The sequence below is a fragment of the Mytilus edulis genome, chromosome 2, assembly GCF_963676685.1.
Source record: "Mytilus edulis chromosome 2, xbMytEdul2.2, whole genome shotgun sequence".
Taxonomy (NCBI): Eukaryota; Metazoa; Mollusca; class Bivalvia; order Mytilida; family Mytilidae; genus Mytilus; species Mytilus edulis.
Window position 1 is genome coordinate 57,259,094 of NC_092345.1, and position 22,212 is coordinate 57,281,305.

General features: G+C 32.9%; 1 long non-coding RNA gene across 1 annotated transcript; it reads left to right on the forward strand.

Moving 5' to 3' along the window:
* Window positions 1-12,014: 12,014 nt before the first annotated feature.
* LOC139510613 (uncharacterized) lies at window positions 12,015-16,687 on the forward strand. Its single transcript, XR_011661935.1, has 2 exons — window positions 12,015-12,640; window positions 16,168-16,687. It is a non-coding gene; the product is annotated as an uncharacterized lncRNA (long non-coding RNA).
* Window positions 16,688-22,212: the final 5,525 nt, after the last annotated feature.

Here is a 22,212-nt window from a genome sequence, read left to right on the forward strand (position 1 = left end):
ACAGGACATTTTCAAAGGAAAAAATGGTGGGTTGAACCTGGTTTTGTGGCATGCCAAACCTCCCCTTTTATAGCCATGTGAAATATAACATTAAAATGACAACTCAACACCACAGGACTACAATATAAATACATTGGAGAACACAATTGACAAAGAAACACACGAACAACAGCCAACAAAAGGCAACAAGTTCAAAATTTTAACACGCCAGAAGTGCATTTTGTCTACACAAGATCTACTAGTGACGTCCAGATACAAAAGTTTGAAAGCCGAAACGCACAAAGTCGAATAGCATCGAGGACCAAAAGATCAAAAAGGTTGTGCCAAAAACGGCTAGGGTTTTCTGTTAGTTACCAGAACATCCCTATTATTTAGAATAATTTTTACTTTTGCAAACAGTAAATTTATAAAATTATTATACAAAAGATGTACATGATAAAACTGATATATTAACTAATTACAGGAAACAACTGAAATACATTACATAACCAGACATTTGCAACACAAAATGTAGACACATCCGAATAAGTTTAAACCTCAACGCCAAGTGACGTCATATTTGAAATTGTAAAAAATGACCAAAAAATGACGTCATTTGAATTTGTCAAACAGATCATCAAAAAATGAAAAATGACGTCACATTAGAACGAATAAGATAGAATTAGGATTGATTTAAAATTATATTTCAACTAAATACTGATATAAAACTAACATAATTTAACAATATGTATTGAGAAATATTGGTCTTTACTTGCCAGTAGCAACAACAAAAAAACTGAAAAAATGTACTAATATTCATTTTCGTCAAAATCTTTCATGATATGAATCAAGACTGATTTATATAATTACTTGAATAATGAATTGGATGAGTTTTGACAACGAATGTGCGACATGGAAAATACCATTACAACCATTATGCAAGTCTAAACTGAGGCAACCCATACATGACAAAAGGTAGAAAATAAATGTGAATATAAAGCAGAAGGCAACATTGAATTTTACCGTTAAATTACATCAGACATTGTGAAAAACAAGGATGTTATCGGCATAAACTTGTTTATGAGTCATGATCTTCATTATAAGCTTATTTCTATACCTTTGTCAATGTTTCAAGATTTGTAAAAGAGGCCTTGGCTAAAAACGAAAAAGACAAACAGACAAACAATAATACATATGACACAACATAGAAAACTAAAGAATAAGCAACACGAACCCAACCAAAAACTAAGGGTGATCTCAGGTTTTCCGGAAGGGTAAGCAGATCCTGATCCACATGTGGCACCGTCGTGTTGCTTATGTGATAACAAATCCGGTAAATAGTCCAATTCGGTAGGGACAAAAGTGTTTAATTGTAGGGACGACCATGGTCATTAACCTTTGTTTTCTCTACCACCAGAAAGGTAAAATACTGATATGTTTTTAAAAATTGTCATTCATTATGCTTTTTACAAGGTAATTGATTAGCAGGACATAACTATGATCATTACTTTCTGTTTTTGACTAGGTAATATGTTCACATTCCAATAGCATGATCCTTTTTCTATTCTACTTTTATTTCTGTATAATATTTTTAATTATTATGTTGGATAGATTATTATGATAAATTTTCCTCTTTCTGTAAGTTGTGTGCCATATCCAAAATACTGTGAAAAATGTTTCTAAATTAGCAAAGTACAGAATGTTCTCTTTTACTAAAATATAAAAGATTTCTAGTTTGCCCATGCATACAACTATTCACGTCAAAATCTGTTTGCCTACCTGAACTAGAATAGTACGAAAGGTATTTGAATAATACTTTTTAATTTCAAATGAATATTACTCTTATCAATTTTCCTTGATATTCAATCTTTAACATACGTATTCTTTATAGTGGAGTGACAAATCACGAAAAAGGTACTTATTTCACGAGTTTAATGGAACGGCATACCTGCAGGCTGAAAATTATATTTTTGCAAAGCCAATACATTAATCTAACTTTTTTGCCCGGTCGTAGACATTTCGTACGGTGCAATTTTTTTTGAGAGTGAAAAAAAAATGAATTTTCGATTTTAACTTGAAATGCATTCCAAAAACATTTTTTAATATGATTTCATTATTATAATCCACAAACTCTTAATTTTGGATTTTATTTAGAGAGTAACTACACATGTATATTATAAAATGACAATTTGTTCTATTGAACCTTATTTTTAACTTTTTTCATCCCCTTTGAAAAATGCATACTCTTTTTTTTTTTTTGAACGGAGAGGTTACAAAACTTGTAATTCATAATTTATCGATATATTACAAAGTTTTTTATGTGAAAAGTAATAAAACTTCATTTTCTAAACTTATGAGACCAACTTCAGCTCATTCGGATGAGTATATCTAAATTTTTAGCAATTTATAAACATTGCTATGAAATTCATTGAATTTCCGGATTTTTAATTCCTTACCGATACGCAGTATTATTACTTTTGATTGATTTACCTGGATGAATCACATCAACATTTTGCCATAGTATTTTTCGTAGTTGTTCCTTTTCAAAGTCGTTTTATTAATATTTTTGTATTATAGGGTTATTAAACATTGTTAGTGTTTAATTGTTACTGATTAATTTTGAGTCAAATGGTTATTAAAGGTGGCACGGTAGAATTTGCATTCCAGAATTTAGGTTGCTCTTTTGTGTACCCTACTTAGGTAAATGTATCTAAACAGTGTGATTGGACAAAAAATACAGTATCAACTGAACATACTTTCCCAAACTGAGGGATGAATCAGGTGTAGAAAAATATGAAATAATGTTACATACAGATGAAAATGAATTCTTGAGATTTTTTTTAAATTTTGTATTCACTGCACCGTAAAAGACCTAAAAATACTAATGGCCTTAGGTTTTTAAAAATAGCAAAAAAAGTAAACGGTCATGATACATATTCAAATTCATTTCTGAATAGTAAAATGAAAGTACTTCAGTTAACTGTGAATGTAGAATTTTTTGCAGTGTTAGAAAGTGGTGAAAATTTGAAAAAGGCTATCATTATCCCTTATGGGCCAGGAAATACTACCGTGCCACCTAAAATGTGTTTTTACTTTGACAAATTAATAGGTCTTTTATAATTTAAAAGTTGAATTGGTGCGGACAAGTTGTTTATCCGGAAAATGTATACTTTTAGTAGCCCATTGAAGCCTACGGCTTCGCAAGCTAAAATTCGCCGTATGTCAAACCAGTGGAATCTTTGCATTATATGTCAAGTTTCAACAGTGGAAAAACTGTCCTCTTTATCTACGAAAGGACAGCAAACACTTTTAGATGCTGTGAATACAAAAAAAAGATGACGTGTTTCGTCGACTTCATGATGAATATAGTTCACTTGCAGAGGTAGATATTGAAAGATTGTGTTATCACAAATCTTGTTACAAATCCTACACTAGTAGAGTCAATTTAGAAAAGTTTGTAATGCCTGGTGTTAACAATCTTAAAGACACTTCCAATGCGAATCAACCATGTTGTTCCCATCCTGTTCAGACCAGATCAATGTTCACGCCGTTTGATTGGACTACTTGCATTTTCTGTAAGCACAAGTCGTAAAAGCGCGACAAAAACCTACGTCACTTAGAAAGTTATGAAAGACTACAAAAATAAGTGAATTAGCAGACCATAAACGTGATTTAGAGTTGAAGTCACTTCTTTTTTTCGGAAGAATTGAAATCTAAAGCTCTTTACCACAGAGCTTGCATTGCTAATTATTTACTTAGCATTTCAAAGAAAGAAGAATTTAATGATGAGGTGGACATTTCTGTACATGACAAGGCTTTTCAATCCTTCGTTGGTCACATAAATGAAGACTTGCTTATTCACAAAAAGGCATACTTTATGTCTTTTCTTTTAGAAAAATACTGTTTCTTCTTACCTCCCGAATTAAAAACGAGATATACTTCAGCCAAACTTCAACGAAGGCTAGAAAGGCATTATGGAAATTATATCGTCATTCAGACACAGAAAGGGCAGGGAAGATCCAATATAGTATACAGCAGTTCTATATCAATTGCCGAAGCCATTCAAGCAGCTAGCCATTTAAGATGTGAGTTAAAACTTTCGGAAATTGAAGCTGAACTTGACATAGGACCTATAAATGAAGACCAGACGTTACATGCAGCCGCTTCAATAATCCGTAGACAATTGCAGTCCTTAGATATATCAAATGAGACTTACCCAACAGCATCTGAAATATCGTTGTCTTATTCTACACAGCACACTCCTTGCTTATTAACAAAGTTTTTGTTGTGGATTATTGATGATAAGTCATACAATGGAGAGGGTAATGTTTCTGACCTTCCTGTCGATGTGATGCGTAAAGTCCTTGCAATAGCCGAATGTATTGTTTCATTGAATAAAGGCATTTTTACCCCATTTCATCTTGGTTTGGCATTACAACTCCACCATGAGTTTGGTTCCAAAAACCTGATTGAAAATCTAAATTCACATGGCTTTTGTTCATCATACTCAGAAGTACGAAGATATCTGACTAGTCTAGCAAATTATGAAATAGGCAGAATCCAAGACACATCATATTTACCTATTGGGATTGCTTCTTTTGAAGAAGGTGGTCATATTATTCAGTAGGGGGCTGATAATATTGATATTAATGCTGAAACTATACATGGTAAGAATACCTTTCACTCAATGGCTAGAGCTGTCTTTCAGTATTAAAATGACACATCCAACGCAAGTATTAATTCCATTAAGGTTAAACGTGGACCAGAACGATCTCTGACGTTGGATGATTCTAATACCAAACTTATGGCATGCTTACCTTACGACAAGCAAAAAGAACGTTATGGCCCCCAACGATATGCAGATGCTTATGACAAGATTGTGTCGAGCTTTATTGATTCAAGACTAGATGTTGCTGATATGTCTTGGGTATTCCTTCAAATACTGTCGAGACGCAGCATTGATCCTATTCCTATTTCTGTAGAAAGTAATGAACAAATTGTCCCATTTTGGACCGGTTTCTACAAAAGATTATCTGAATCAAAATATGAATTTAAGTTTGTAGCCTATGCTCCGGTCATTGACGCCAAACCTAGCGACATGACAACAGTATATACCCCCATGAAACAATGTTTAGATATGTCAAATCGTGCTGGTCAACAATACGCTGTTCAAACTTTTGATCAGAAATTATATGCTGTCGCCGAACAGGTGAAATGGTCTATGCCGGATGTTTTTCACTCCCATATAATAAGACTCGGTGGGTTTCACGGGCTTTCCTGTTTTATAGCAACAGTTGGTAAGTTATGGGCATCAGCTGGGCTCTCTGACTTACTTGTAGACTCTGGAATTTATGCTTCAAATACAGTTGATCAAATGCTAGTTGGTAAACAGTTTAATCGTGGTGTTCGAGGATTAACATTGGCCTATGAGGCTCTTATGGTTCTCTTGTTTAAGGCATTCTTTAATTGGTGTAGAGATGAAAACCGTATGAAAACGATTCAACCAAATGTGTGGAAGGTGTTCCTTGACTGTCATAGCTCATTTGCTGTCCCCAGCACACCACAAAGCACTGAAGATATTGAGGAGTTCTTCAATGTTTTTGAAGAACATATTTTACCTTTGTTTGAAGAATTCAGAACACATTATTGTAGTATATCACCAACCTTTGCATTTTGGGATATGTTTCTTCGTGCAGTTGAAATATTGTTACAGAATATAAGAGCTGAACAGGATGGTTTGTGGCTTTTACATTTGAAATCAGTGTCTGCAATGTTGCCATACTTCTTCATAACTAACCGGACAAACTATGCTAGGTGGACTCCAGCCTAAGTTTTGGATATGTTAAATTTACCAGAAACGGTTAAGTCCTCCTTTTTGTCAGGTGAGTTTGCAGTCAGACAAAAGCCTGGAACCTTTAATGGTATCTGGAGTGACATGGCCACAGAAAAAACTATCATTAAAGATTCCAAAGGTTTGCGGCGGCATTGTAGGATTGACAAGAAAAAAAATCCAGCATTACTTCGATGGATGCTTACAAGGCATATTCTTGCGCATTTTAGTGCTGAAATGAGAGCAAGATCTGGATTATCGACCGACACAGAAGGTGAGCACGAAGAAAACAAACCAACAGCAATGAATCGCGACGAACAAAATTTGTCTGATTTGGTTAGTTATGTGCATTCAAACATGACTGATCCATTTAACATCACCGATCATCCAAAATACTTGATCAATATTTCTACAGGGTTGCAAGCCTCAAAGGACGTTCAAGATTCTCTTCTAAAATCTCTTGAACGTGGCAACCAAATGGTCAAGTCTTTTGTCGAAGGTTGCATTAATGAAGGAGAAAACCGTGTTTTCTACAGTCCTATTTCGAGGTCTCCACTTAAGACATTTGAGGATATGACTAAGACTTCAAAACTCAGATGTAAAACAGGTGACTTTGTGAAACCCCATATAACCCAGAGATGATATTTCGTCACGCTTTAGCCCTGGCTAATGTTCGAGAAGATGTTACAGTAGATAAGATCTTGGCATATCCTATTGGTTCAATACCTTCAGCACTTTTCCACGATGATGGTACCATGCGTAAGTGTTGCAAATCAGATATAATTCACTTACTTGAAGATGAAATCTGCTCTTCCTTCAACCTTTCAAGTTATGACACAGCAAATACAGTTTTGCTACGTGATGGTATGGGAATTATTCAATGTATGGATGTCAAGAAATGCAACACATTTGGTGATCTGCTACGAAACTATGTAACAATGCTTCTGACGTGTTTTTTAAATGCTGGAACAGTGGTCGATGTTTTTGATCGCTACGATGTAAAACATTCAATCAAAGCAGCGGAAAGATTGCGTCGAACCTTGTCATTTGGAGCTCAAAAGGTTTATCAGGTTATTGAGGGAAGAGCAATTCCGGACTGGAAAAAGTTCCTTTGCAATCCAGAAAATAAACAGTCACAGATTACTTGGTGAGTATTGCGAACGGTATTTTGGACAGTCTCCTTTAGAGGAAGGTTTCTCGCGGGTGTTTTTGAAAAACCCAGAAGTTGTCAAGAAATTTTGTTGTGATGGCCTGTCAAATTGTACTGACTTATACAGCACACAAGAAGAAGCAGATACACGAATGATTCTTCATTCGGTGTATGCAGATGCCAATATTTTTCCGAATGATAGAAAAGGTCGTATTATTATAAAGTCATCTGACACTGATGTGTTAGTGCTCTGTGTCCACTATTTTCCTAAACTTGAAAATACAGAGGAGATGTGGTTCCAAACTGGGTCAGTATCAAATTTGAAAGATGGAAGGCGTTTTCTACCTGTTCACGATATATGTCGCTCACTTGAACCCTCAATCTGTAATTTTCTGCCAGCCACACATGCCCTCACAGGATGCGAAACGACTTCTTCTTTTTTTTGGTCTCGGAAAAAAGTCTATGTACAAACTTTTGCAGAAAAATGCAGACAATTTCCAATCCCTTCAGATAGGTTTTTCAACGGGAGATCAGGAATCCGCCATTCATGATGGACGCAAATTTGTTGCTTTGTTATACGATGCGAAGAAGAATTTTTTTACATGAAGACCTGAACAAGTTAAGGGTGAAATTTGCCACAACAAAAGAAATGAATCTTGTTAGATTACCCCCATGTGAGGCGTCCTTTTTGCAACTCATCCTCCGTGCAATGTTACAGACGCAAGTTTGGATGCATTCACACATTGCAAAACCAGCAACCAGAGAGCCCAAAAACTCTGGTTGGCAAGAGGGTAAAAATGGTTTACTACCGATTTTGTTTGAAGGACCTATGTCAGCAGATTTCCTTCAAGACCTTATTTGCACATGCAAGGGTAAAAAGGCTTGCGATAAAAATTGTGTCTGAAACCAGCAAAATCTAGGTTGTACAACTATTTGTTCGTGTGAAGGTTCTGAGAGTTGTAGAAACTATCTTACTCACATTCAAATTAGTGAAGAAGATGACGATGAAAATGGCGTCTGAATGAATCATGTCAAGCTGTATATATTCATGACAATATTTTTAACAAAATGATTACAGTTGGTTTCTTTGTGGTTAATATCACTTCGACTATGCGATTATTTGAACCTGTGTATTTTGTTTGGTTCTTTGTTCTTGTGTATGTTTTGTTTTGCATTTGCAACTGCCCTTTATGGCTGACCACTTTTTATTTGTTTTATGGGTTTCATGTATGCATAGCTGTCCTGCAATAAGGGAAAGTTTGTTTTTCTACCCGTACAATATGTATTTTTATTGGAGTACACATAACAATAACGCATTGGAATTAATTGTTTCGATCTCATTCACATACCTTTGGTGAAATATTTGCCACTGACAAATGGCATATATCATACCAGAAGCATAATTTAATCTCTTTTAATTTGAAAAAAACGTATAAATCAGAAATACATCGTAAAATGTATATGTGAATAAAAAAATACCAATTAAAGGTCATAAACATGTTTATCTTGTGTGTAAATATTGTTGCTGATCTGAATTTTCTTTAAAATCGCCATTTTTTTTTTATTTTTTTAATTTTATTTTTTGGATAGTGAATTGTTACAGTTTATTGCTTCATTTAAGAATTAAATTTTGTTTATCAAAGCAAATGTGATATTATTTTTTTTATTGTTCATAACCCCGTGTGAAATAAATGTACTTCGATGAAAAAATCGACCACTGCACTTTAACCCCAAATTAAAAAAAAAATGCACCATATTTCGATTCTACGACCAGGCAAACATTAAACTTTAATCATTTCTCTATCCAAAAATGTATAATTTAGCCTGCAGGTAGGGTGGTCCATTAAAGTTAAAAATTCATCGACTTTGTCACTCCACTATTAATAAATACACGAATTCAAAGTTCAATCTATCATCATGAATAATTTATCCTGGTTTGTACTTATTTTTTATATAATTATAATTAGTTCTCAGATCTCACTTATATGTTTATATGGATTCACAATTTTTATTGGGTTTTTAAATGGAAAAACCCTATTTAACGAAATTTAGAAGCATAATTTAAATCAATGGGCATATCTTACAATTTTAAAATATAATTGAAAAATTATCAACTGCATTTTCAGTCACTTCGGTCAGGTGTTTGGATATTGAAATAACGTAATATATCAGGTTTGACTCCTATTTAGAAATTCAAATCGTCATCTATCAACCAAATACCATCTTATTTTTACAAAGTAACATTAAATGTATCAGGTTAGACTAAAATAACTAACACTGTTGAAGTACATCGAATTTCCTATCGTTCTTTCAGACAAACAATTAGTTGAAGAGCAAGAACAACATAAAAGAACACCAATAGAGTTAACCCATTATAACGAATAAAAACTAAGCGTAAAGCGTCGATGGCTATGTTAATGGTTACGTGTGAATGAACGGAATGGAGATGGTGGGTGATGGTGCAATACACATTTAAACTTGACATTGCGTTGATTCCACCAATGAGTCAAATGATGTAAAGTAAATTTTAGTGCAGGTTTTTTTCCTGTCATGGGACAAAAATCATACATACAATGATCATGCAGAATGGATATTTTTGGCGAAGTCATATATAATATATATGTAGGACTCTAAAGTGCGATGGGGACGCTAAAGTACGATGGTCACGCTAAAGTACGATGGTCTATGCTAAAGTGCGATGCTTCTATACGCTAAAGTCCGATGGTCCGCGAAAATATAGACGTTAGAAACGTAGTTTGATAATGACGTTAACAGTCGTACATAAAACAAAACAAAAATGAACATGCCGGAAGATAGATTAGGAATATTTGATCAACAACTTTTACACCAAATGTTCATGACTTACTGGTAATTGGTTTAAACTTAACCGTTCTTTGTCGGCCGAAGCACAATGTGTTATTTTTTTCGTGCAGGAAGAAGGACTTGTATTCTACTGTCGACCATTTTACTATATAAATACAAAATAGTTCACGCATTCTTATCCTGCTCTAAGTTTAGAAACCATTACTTAAGCCTACCGGTAAATTATAAAGCCTATCACATATGTTATACATTAGCATATTAGCTTTTGCAAAAAGACTGTTTTTTAACCTCGATGTTTTAATTCCTCGAATCACTTTTTTTGTCAATCGCACTTTTGCGTGATATACCATCGTACTTTAGCGAACAAACAACCATCACACTTTAGCGTGAGACACAATCGTACTTTAGCATAGATCATCGTACTTTAGCGTGACCGTCGCACTTTAAAGTACCATCGCGCTTTAGAGTCCTACATATATATTGATATTAAAATTGAAAATGGGAATGGGGAATATATCAAAGAGACGAAGACCCGACCAAAGAGCAGATAACAGCTGAAGGTCACCAATGGGTCTTCAATGCAGTGAGAAAAACCTGCAACCCGAGGTGGGCCTCATCTTGACCCTAAATAAAAATGTGTTCTTATTCAGTGGAATATGAACAAAAAAATTACATGACTTACATAGGCCAGAGGCTCCTGACTTGGAACAGGTGCAAAAATGCGGCAGGGTTAATTGTTTTGTGAGAATCAACCCTGCCCTATACCTATAGCTAATGTAGAATAAAGAAAAATTCAGCAGTACGCACAGTAATACGCAGTTTAAAAGAAGTCCGAGTCCGATGTCAGAATTGGATAAGAATATGATAATGTCTTCATCATATCAAAATCAAGCACAATACCTCCCGTTAGAAGTTTAGTATCCTACCAACATACAATATGTGAGAAAAACATTACTCGTATCATGTCAACAACTGGTTTTAGAATAAATGTATTTATTTCTGATGCAAACACCCTATGAGTGAATCAATATTTATACCATAATATGCCATTCTTAATGACATGAAAACAGTATCTTAACTATACACCTGAAAAAAAGGATTGCAACACTTCCATGGAAAACAATGTAAAATGACATGATTGTAGAATGTGTATAATTTGGGTTTTACCAAATACTTGTAATCCGTTTATGTTTTAAAATTGGATTCATGGTATTAACTTACTTTTCACCCAATATTAATGTCACATAAGCTGCACGGAATTAGTTTTTCGCGTTTTTCACAAAAAAATGCAAATTTTGCAGGACTAATTTTTCCAAAATATTAGTTCTGCAAATAATACAAATATTTTTAGGTATTTTAAAAACTCATTCAGAACTGTTTGAAATGCCTTGTTTAACACACATTTTCTGTGTCAGAAGTTTAGTTTGCTGAAAAAGGTACTTTTATAAAATGTCGGTATAGAAGACAAAACAAAGCTTGAATAACTTTTTAAGTACAACTCTAATGATGCATCTCACTAGTCATAACTTTGCCCGAATTGTGAGTTAATAAAATTAATTTTTTAACCCATAAACGGATTAGAAGCATTCGGTAAAACCCAAATTATACACATTCTACAATCATGTCATTTTACATTAGTTTCAATGGAAGCGTTGCAATACATTTTTTCAGGTATATATATCCCTTCTGAATTAGTCTTTTTAAAGGTTTGGTTAGCTTTAAGGTGTAAACGGACATTTTTGTGCTTTGTAAAGAATATTACCATTAAAGATTGGATGTGAAAAACGTATGCATGTTGATTTGAATTAAAGAATGATGTCCTTGTATCGATGATAAAATTTAGTAAACGTTTTGACTAGATTTGATGTTTATATAAGTAAATTTGTATGGAGAATTTCTATCGGGTTGGAGTGGGGGAGGGGGGGGGGGCACGTCCAATATACAAGGTGATGGGACATGCCGCTGTAATAGGTCATATTTTTTCAGCTTGAAAATACGTGTATAGATGTGAAAATGTATGAAAAGGCCAATAAAGGCCATTAGTTATATGCGAAAAGCCCTGTCATTTTTTGACAACCGAAAGTCTCACCGTAAGCAAACATTACATACAGAATATTAGCCTTAAATACTTCACTTTTTCAACTACCATACGAAACCCAACCAATAGGGAAAAAGGTAACATTCTACCTACGCAATATATGAAAAAGTATACTTTTTTTTTTTTAGATCTAAACTATATGACAATATCTGAAAAGGATGGATAACAGAAACCAACCGACACCCCTAACAATTAAGTATTAAAGTGACCCCGATGAGTTTCTACTTTCCAGTTGAGGTCAAATTCCATGCTTTTGTGTTAAGTAAAAACAAAATACAGTGTTAAGTCTGTTCTATGTCACGAAAAGACGGTAATGATCAGCTATAATTCAATTCAATCAATATCATTGGACAACATTCGATTTTTTGGGAAATTTTTCTTTCAAGCATATGCAATCTTTTACACAAACTACGTTGTACCATATGCATCTAGACAAGGAAGCATTTACAAGGAATTTCCATGTTTATTTCCAATTAAAGCGACTACCAAAGAAATCAAATGCAACCCGGATATTAGCTGTTTATCAAATGTTCACCGAATGTAATGATCCGTGTATACACTGTTGCACAAAAGGACTTTTGATGTACTTTTAAAGTACTATAAAATAGTACAATATTTATTATGAATTTCAGTAGCCAACCATAGAAAAGATAAAATCGAGAAACTTTGGAGCGTGAAAATGAATAGAGATGAAACATATTTTAAAGTTAAAATAATGTAAACGTGTCTCCGAAGAAAATATGTATTTATTCAGTTATCGGTAAGTATCCTGCACCTACGGTAAGAATTTTGTTTTATTCATGCATTGGTCATACTAAATTATAAAGCATTTTAACTTACGTTTAAATACTTTTCTCCAAATATAAGTCCAACAGTTTGCTTTAAAAAGCAGCAGTTTTTGCTTTGCTCGTGTACAAAGTTGTTCAGCTTATCTATAGTGAAAATAAATAAGGTGGTAAAATAGCTTATAATGAATTATGTAACTTCTTTTAATTGAAAAATTGTTTAAGATATTATATCTTATGCATTATCATTACTTCGGTTTAATTAAGTGTAGATATGTTTGGATAACTAGTATACACATCGAATAAGCATCAAGTGTGCCTTTGTGATTATCTAAATGTTGCATGCTTGTTAAAGTAGATTTTGCCAATTTGATATGTTTTCTCCTTTAAAGATGTATATATACACATTTAAGCAAAACAAATTCTTTGATCTTGACACAATTGACCAATTTTCTAAGGTAAATCCAGAGAAGCACATCGAACGAACACAATTTATAAATTGTTTATTTATTTTATGGTACACAACACACTACATTCTTCTGAAGCAGAACCCTTTCTCTCTATCAGAAGACTTGACTGTTAAACAAAACACATAACAGTTGAAGCAAGATCCAAGTTTGAAAATCGCACCTTCTGCATATTGTATGACCACTATTCAAACTTTAAGAATCTTGCTATCACATTTCGTTAGATAGCTTATGTGGATGGTGGTATTCAGCATTTGCGGTATTCTAAAATCTTTGGCGGCCTGAAATAATTTTATTAAAATTGCATGAATTTCAAATTGGACGTTTTCTCTCACCTGGCAATACCCTGAACAGTTTTTACCACTGATTACAAGGTGAAATGACAGTGCGATTTGGTACCAATGCCTCATTGTTAATATCAGTCTTACAATAAAATTATACAAGATGACCTTAGATCAATTACATGCACTGTGTTTTAAGTACCATACGTGACCTACTGCCGAATATGACTGTTTTGCTGAGTGTGAATTGTCTTTGCTATAAGACGTGTTTCGGTATGTGTTTATATGTGTGATATATTCGTGTGACAAATACACAGTTCGTAATTCTATAATGCTGTTTTGTGTACTGTTCTAGATTTATGTTAGTAGTTCGTTGTTATTCTGTGGTTCACATGTCGAAATTATCTATTATATTATTTACTTATGTATTTCTCTGTCCTAAGTGATCTTGCATTTATTTGTACTGTAATCCCGTCATGTAATGTTGTCAGTTTTTAAAAGTGGTTATTAATTTAACATTGTCATAAAGTGCGACGTTTGTCAACCACAAAACAAGGTACAACCCACTATTTTTCTTAAAATGTACTGTACAAAGTCAGGACTTTGACAGTTGTTATATAAAAGCTCGTTTCTATGTTTGTTGTATTCTCGTTATTTTTTTGTTGCACGTGTTGAACGGTTTATAGTTTGAAAACCGGATTTGTTTTCTCTCAATCAATTTATGACTTTTTAACAGCAGAATACTACTGTACCTTTATTTGGTACATTGTGTAACCCTAGTATCACTGTATTGGATACCTAAACTACATAAGTGTCCTTACAAACAACGGTATATTGCTGGGTCTTCCAAGTGCTCCACGAAACCTCTTTCTAAATTATTAACATCTATTTTATCAGCAATCAAAGACGGGCTTCAAAGTTATTGTGAAACTGCCTATTCTAGAGGGGGCGTGAATCAGATGTGGATACTTAAAAATTCCAAAGATCTTTTAGAGTACATACAATCTAACTCTCTTTCATCTTGTAACAGTATTAAAACATTTGACTTTTCTACTCTGTACACTAGTATTCCACATTCCAAACTAAAAGACAAATTGAAAGAGTTGGTATTGCTTTGCTTCGAAAAAAAGAATGGCCAACGTAGATACAAGTATCTTGTCTTAGGGAGGGATAAATCCTACTTTGTAAAGGATCACTCTGATTCGAACAAAAAATTCTCTGAAACTGATATTATCAAGATGCTTGATTTCTTGATTGACAACATATTTGTTATGTTCGGAGGACGTGTTTTTCAACAGACTGTCGGCATTCCAATGGGAACAAACTGTGCCCCTCTACTTGCCGACTTGTTTCTTTATTATTATGAGGCTGACTTCATGCAGGAACTTCTTAGGAAGAAAGATAAGAAGTTAGCACTATCCTTTAACTCTACGTTTCGCTATATAGATGATGTTATTTCACTAAATAATTCAAAATTTGGTGACTATGTGGAACGCATCTATCCAATCGAGCTAGAGATAAAGGATACTACAGATACAGTTAAGTCGGCCTCATATCTTGACTTACATCTAGAAATTGACAATGAGGGTCAGTTGAAAACAAAACTTTACGACAAAAGAGATGATTTCAGCTTTCCAATTGTGAACTTTCCATTTCTAAGTAGCAACATTCCAGCAGCACCTGCATACGGGGTATATATCTCCCAATTGATACGATATTCCCGTGCTTGCATTTCCTATCATGATTTTCTTGATAGAGGGTTGCTGCTCACAAGGAAGCTATTAAACCAAGAGTTCCAAATGGTGAAGTTGAAATCATCCCTTCGTAAATTTTACGGACGCCATCACGAGTTGGTTGACCGTTATGGAATAACCGTATCACAAATGATATCGGATATGTTCCTTACGTCGTAACTACAATCCCCTTCCCTTTCCTGAATGTGACCTACCGAATTAGACTATTTACCGGATTTGTTATCACATAAGCAACACGACGGGTGCCGCATGTGGAGCAGGATCTGCTTACCCTTCCGGAGCACCTGAGATCACCCCTAGTTTTTGGTGGGGTTCGTGTTGTTTATTTTTTAGTTTTCTATGTTGTGTCATGTGTACTATTGTTTTTCTGTTTGTCTTTTTCATTTTTAGCCATGGCGTTGTCAGTTTGTTTTAGATTTATGAGTTTGACTGTCCCTTTGGTATCTTTCGTCCCTCTTGTATAGGTACAATTCCGACCAAGTAAATAAAGCCATCAAAGATATCAGGACTGAAGTTGTGTACGACACACGTGCGTTTCGTCAACAAAAGACTCATCAGTGACGCTCGAATAAAAAAGTTCAAAAAAGCGCAATGAACATAATTTAGTGTCATTAATTGTAAAACTGTTCAGGGATGTCAATTTTATAATCATACAATATATATTTCATGTTTTGTTGTCACATGCGTTAACTGTAGGTTTCACTGAGACACACTTCGACCCGGATATAATTTCAAACAATTGTATAAAATGTTCTAGAAGACGTGTAACGACCAGTATAATCTTCTAACTCGAGGCTACTTAGAGCATTCATTAACTAAAATTTAATTACTTTTAACTTGATACCGGGATGTAGCAAACATACTACTGAACTTAATAACTGCATGTATTAATCATCGCTTCATATTATCATAACTATAAATGTTATTGTTTGCAACATATCTAACTTGTGTTGTTTTAGTAAACTTCTTTATTATTTGTGATACTTATATTTTTTAATAGGATTATCATGATTGGATGGGGAAAACAACAACTGTTCCTAATATGGTGGTCAGTGCAGCGGTAGATAGAAAGATTTCTGCCGTCTCCCTGACTTCCTTTTAGAAACAGTTATTATCAACCTACAATGATAGAAGATACACCGTCCATATCATTCTTTATGCCGAGATAGGTAAATCATATTTCATGGTGATTGCATCGTTCAGAAATTCCAGCACAATTTGGATGGTTTTATAACTAACAAAAGACCAGCCGCAGTTTGAGACGGAATAAGCTGAATATTTCCATGAATAAAGACTGACATAAATTTTGCATCATTTTATAAAACAAATGTCAATGTGAACTATTTTCTTAAATGTGCTCTAATTTCCTCGTACTATATTTCAATAGACCTTGTACAGAAATGGGTTATATGATTTTTTGGTTGTTACCTCTGTGTTTAGATAAGTTTAGAAATTAAAAAGAGAATCAACTCAAATTCTTATAGAATTTTGGCATGTAACATGAATAAATATGCATATATCTTTGTTTTCATTTTCTGCATTTTTTTTCTTAATAACCGTCATACAAGTGAAAGGTTAAGCTGGCTTTAAAAACCTGGTTTATTCCACCATTTTCTACATAAGGAAATATTTGTACCATGTCAGGAATATGACAGTTCTTATCCATTCGTTTGATGTGTTTGTGGTCTTGATTTTGCAATTTGATTAATGACTTGCCTTCTTTGAAGCTAAAATCAAACATTGAAAATTGTATCGAATATGTCTAACCAGAAATTTTAAAATGCAAGCCAGTAGATACCTTTTATCCGACTTTGAGTATGGTATTTTTGTTATTTTATTTGTTTTTTACATTACTTCTGTCTGTATCTTTTTTTCCTGTATTAAAACATATCATTGACGGGACGATACTATTGAATCCCGTTTGTTTATTCCTCTGGTATAAATATGTTACACAGAGTGTTCGGTGCGTTAATTCTAGCAAACTTTATCAACATTTGTTGTCTAATTGTGAACGGGTCATTTTTTGTTATAACATAAAGAGACGAATAGAAATGTTGTGTTTTATTAAATAATCATTTTTTTAATGTACACATAGCCTTCCTGGATTTGACTTTATCAAACCCAACCATTTGATCAGGGATGTGTAAAAATAAGATAAGAGCTCTAAGACCCAAAAGGACTTGTAAAGAATAGCTAAATTCAGCTAAAAGTTCAGCTTAGTTTTCTCAGCAATTTACAAATCTTGCTTCCTTGCAAAATTGCTGTGCTATGATATCAGGTGAAACATGAGTAGAAGTTATAGATTGATGACTAAAGTGATATAAATGCGCTTTAAATGCAGTCTAATTATATTTTGAGTAGATGTTCCGAAAATAACTGATTTCTAAAGTACTCATCAATGTCATAATTCACAATTCATAACAGCCTTTTAAATAATTTAAATTTAAATGTAAAGCATCGAATTTCAAAGGGATAAAATTTTCATATTTATAAAAAATAGAATTTAAAAAAAACAGCACCATTATGTTTCGTGAGAGGAATTTTTCACAGAAACACGTTTTCTGGAAGCCCCAAAAAGAGGTGCACCACAACAATTCTAGTACCAAATAATACCAAACTGTTTATTATAGTGAAATGTGTTTTATGATATTAAAACATTATCAGTAATCGGTTGTAATCATGTGTATGAACACCGGGCCCTTTGGGCCTATAAAAGTCATTTTAAACATATATACATAGAAAAAGAATAATTATTTAACAACGGACCAAATTGGAATTCAGATTTGATTGTTACTTTACAAAACAAAATCTCTTATTAAAAGCATTATTCAAAGCAAATATCCACTTTAAATTGTTCATCTTTAGAAATGTCTTCAAAAGAGTGTTCTTTTTTCAGTATAATTTAAATTCTTAAATCGCGGTACAAATTATAGTCCGTCCAAAGTTGCGTTTATTTTCAACGCAGTTTGATTCACACACTTTGAAAATGCAATCAGCGTTTGCTCCTCCAACGAACCGTCCTGTAACCTCAAAGGAAGTTTGGCGAGTCTAGAAAGTTCAACACGAGTGAGGTTCAGTCTAACATATGTTTCACATTTACATTCTGATTTGAATGTTTTATGTGTGCGCAATTTAGAAAGTTAGTAATAGAGTTTTCCCGTTTAGTCGAACACAAAATGTAAAATTTGTCTTTTACAAGGGAATATTGCCATTGTTATGCTATAGTTCGTTTCTGTGTGTGTTGCATTTTGATGTTGTGTTTCTCTTGTGTAGTAGTTCTCCTCTTATGTTTTATATGTTTCCCTCAGTTTTAGTTTGTAACCTGGATTTGTTTTTTTCTCAATAGATTTATGAATTTCGAACAGCGGTATACTAATGTTGCCTTTATTTAGAACTGTTATGTCTTTTTTCTTCTTTGTACTTGCATCAAATACTAGAATTGTGTCGTTCGTTTCATTAAATTTCAAAGAACAAAGATCTGAGTAGATATTATCCACGTGACTTTGAGTCTCGATATGATAGCTAATGTTTTAAATTATGCTAATAGAATAGAATAATCTGACTTTTTACTCCTGTTAGCTACAAAATGGAAAATATTGTGCTGCTCAATTACAGATAGGGTAGTAATAACCTGGAATGAGGAACACAGTTCGAGAACGTCGAGAGGAACACACATATAATTCTCTATGGATTTCCCTCTTCCTGATATTCAAGTGAAATTGTCTTTATTCGAGTCGTATCTACAGTTTAAAACACACGTTTTTGATTCAATGTTCAAAGTAAATTTGCACAGAATCTAAATACAAATCAATGTAAAAAGGAATAAAATAACGTCATCAAAGTAGTTATCAAAGGTATCAGGATTATAATTTAGTACGTCAGACGCGCGTTTCGTCTAGAAAAGACTCATCAGTGACGCTCATATCAAAACATTTATAGAGCCAAAAAAGTACAAAGTTGTAGAGCATTGAGGTTCGAAAAATTCAAAGTTTGGTAAACAGGAAATTTATAAAAATGACCACATTGTTGATACTCATGTCAACACCAAAGTGTACCAGATTTTTCATTTTATATACCAGACGTGCGTTTCGTCTACAACAGATTCATCGGTGACGCTCAAATAAAAATATTATAAAAAGGCATGATGAAGTAAGAGCTGAAGTGTTTTCTCAAAATACAACTAAAATAATATATTTCTTAGCTAGAAAAACCTTATTATTTCAAACAACTCAAAGTTTGTAAACACTAGATATGATTTATCTAAATAAATATTGTTTAAACTAACTTTAAAAAAGACAAATTTGTGCGGTAAGTTAACAGTGAATCCCTACTCAAAATACATAATGTTCAAGAAATATGAAATAATTCAATAAAGAATTGAAATTTTTAGAGTAAAACCCTTTCTTGATGTCTATATATATATGTTACAGTAAATAGCTGAAATTAGGAATTACACGTAATTACTAAAATTTAGGAATTACATGTAATTCCTCTTTCACTTACTTAATACAAATAATTCCTACAACTGCCCAGTTATTACCAGTAATTACTAATTTTTGAATGAATTGTTACATCTATATACTAACTGATAAAACAATGTTGCATTGTATGATCTGATGATCAAAAGTAAGGGCAATAATGAATAGAAGATCAGTCAATACTATTACAAAGTGATCATCCTAAAATATACCTTGATGTAAAAAAAAAACTGTCTGAAACATATTGGCTGAAAATAAACGATGATAAAGAATACTTATTTACTGAGACGTTATGAAATAATGGGATAGAGTCTTGGTGCCAAAAGAGATGATGAACACTAATCAGCAGATTGAACATGAAAAAAAGAAGAGATAATACAATCTTCTATCAAGATAAGTATAAAAAGAAGATGTTATATTATGGCCAATGAGACAACTCTCCCCAAGAGACAAAATGACTCATAAATTAACAGCTACGGGTCATATATCATGCTTTAGCATAAAACGTTCAAAAATTGTTTTTATTCTCGCTACACTCAGTGATATCTTTTAATTATATGGAATTACACACCTTTCACAATCCAGGGTCCGCCCCTAAAGATCGGAGTACTTTTGAACTGTGCACTATATCTGAGGTAGTTAATGCACACATTTGCTGTGCATTATCCAGATTATAGCACAGTAAGAATGAACAGATTTTATCCATGTCCTGTTAATTTTGATTTAATTCTTTCAAAATAGGTGGTCATTTGTATAGAAAGCAAATAAAATCGACAAATAAGTCGTAAATTTTATTTTAAATCATCAAATTTCCAATGTTTATTCCATAGATTTTTCTTCAAAAACTAAATGTTCTTGGTACAACAATTTCCGTTTCTGTCATGTAGAATAATGAAAGCAAAATATTTGTAAATACACAAAAAACAAAGTGACCATATGATTATTCTATATAAATAAAATGAAATGTAGGTATCAACAATATTATATTTTCAATTTTAGAGAACTAAACGACCCCAAATCATATGCAAACATTATACCAAAATCTGTGACATAGCCCATTTACTGTTCCTTGACCTTAAGTTGGGAGGTCTTATAAAAGTTAAACTCTTGCAAATTATATAAAAAACACCATTTTCCAGTTTTAAAACCCTAACTGTAGTTACAGAGCATGCAGTCTTAAGACTTTTTTAAACCCGAAAGTAAGCCCTCCAATCCCAGTTCTTTACTTTCTTGTTAGGTTTCATAAATTATGTCTCATACAAAATATATAAAAATATATCAAGTTAGTAAAAAGCTGTAAAAATTACTAAAAAAAAAGCAGTGATCACCTGAACTTACTAAAACAATTAGTAAATACATGTACATGTAATCATTAATTCGACTAGTAATTACAGGTATTTACTGAATTGCTCAGTAATTACGTGTAATTCCTAATTTCACCTATTTACTGTAATATATATACATATAACTAACTTTTATGGTTTCATCTTTTCTTAAAAAAAGTCAATACATATATAATAAGCAACATGGATGTGCAGAAGTAGCTGTCAGAAAAGTAGTTGTTGACCCTTATTTCATTTACTAAGAGCTTTTCTTTTGCTTGATATTACCTTGTTTGGTTGTGTGTTTTTATTTAAGGATATATGACTTATGTCCCTTTCTAAATTTCATTAATACAAAAATGATATCAATATAAATGCATATTTAAAGGTATTAAACGTTTTATGTGTGTATATTTAAACATGAAATTTTAAATATTTTATTATAAACGATCCATAAATCCAATTATGTTATATTATCTCAGTGTTTAATTGTTCATTATTTATTTCGAATAGTGTGTTGGCAAAGGCGAGATAATCAAAATTGAAATTACCAAATGCTACACTGTTATTTTATTTAAGAAATAACTTGTATCTACAGACTTGTCTTCCCAAAAAATGTTTTATTACGTTTTACTCAAATTTACATTCTGTGTTAAAAGATTTTTAATCTTATATTAATGTTTATTCATATTGTGTTAATGTACCCTTCGTCTTTTTAATATCATTGGTATATCAAGATTAGGACTGATGGGGAAAGAAAATCAGTTTTAGTCTTTGAAACAACCACGATTTTAATCACGGACCTGACACAAATTAGGATACATAAAATGGAAAGATATTTTCAAAATATCATAATATGGAAAATTGCCCAATATGATTGAATATTCAGAGGATATCAGAGGATCAGAACCCAGTGTAGATTCAATTGTTAATAATGATAGTTGAAGATTAAGAATTTCAGTAGAATATATCTAAGAAGATAGAGTTTAACATAAATATGCATGCGATACCTGTATGGAGGCGAAATTATGTTCTCTACATAAATTTTAAAAGAATGTGATTCAAATTTGAAATTAACGGTATACAAACTATTTTACTATAGATTTCAATTAAAAATGTCAGACGAGTATCCCTCCCAGTCCTATTCTCCCGCCTAAAACAAATATTTCAAATGTTTGATCAAATTCTCTATATGTGTTGTCTTATTATTGATTGACAAAACGATGCTGGCGTTGTTTTTAAAAA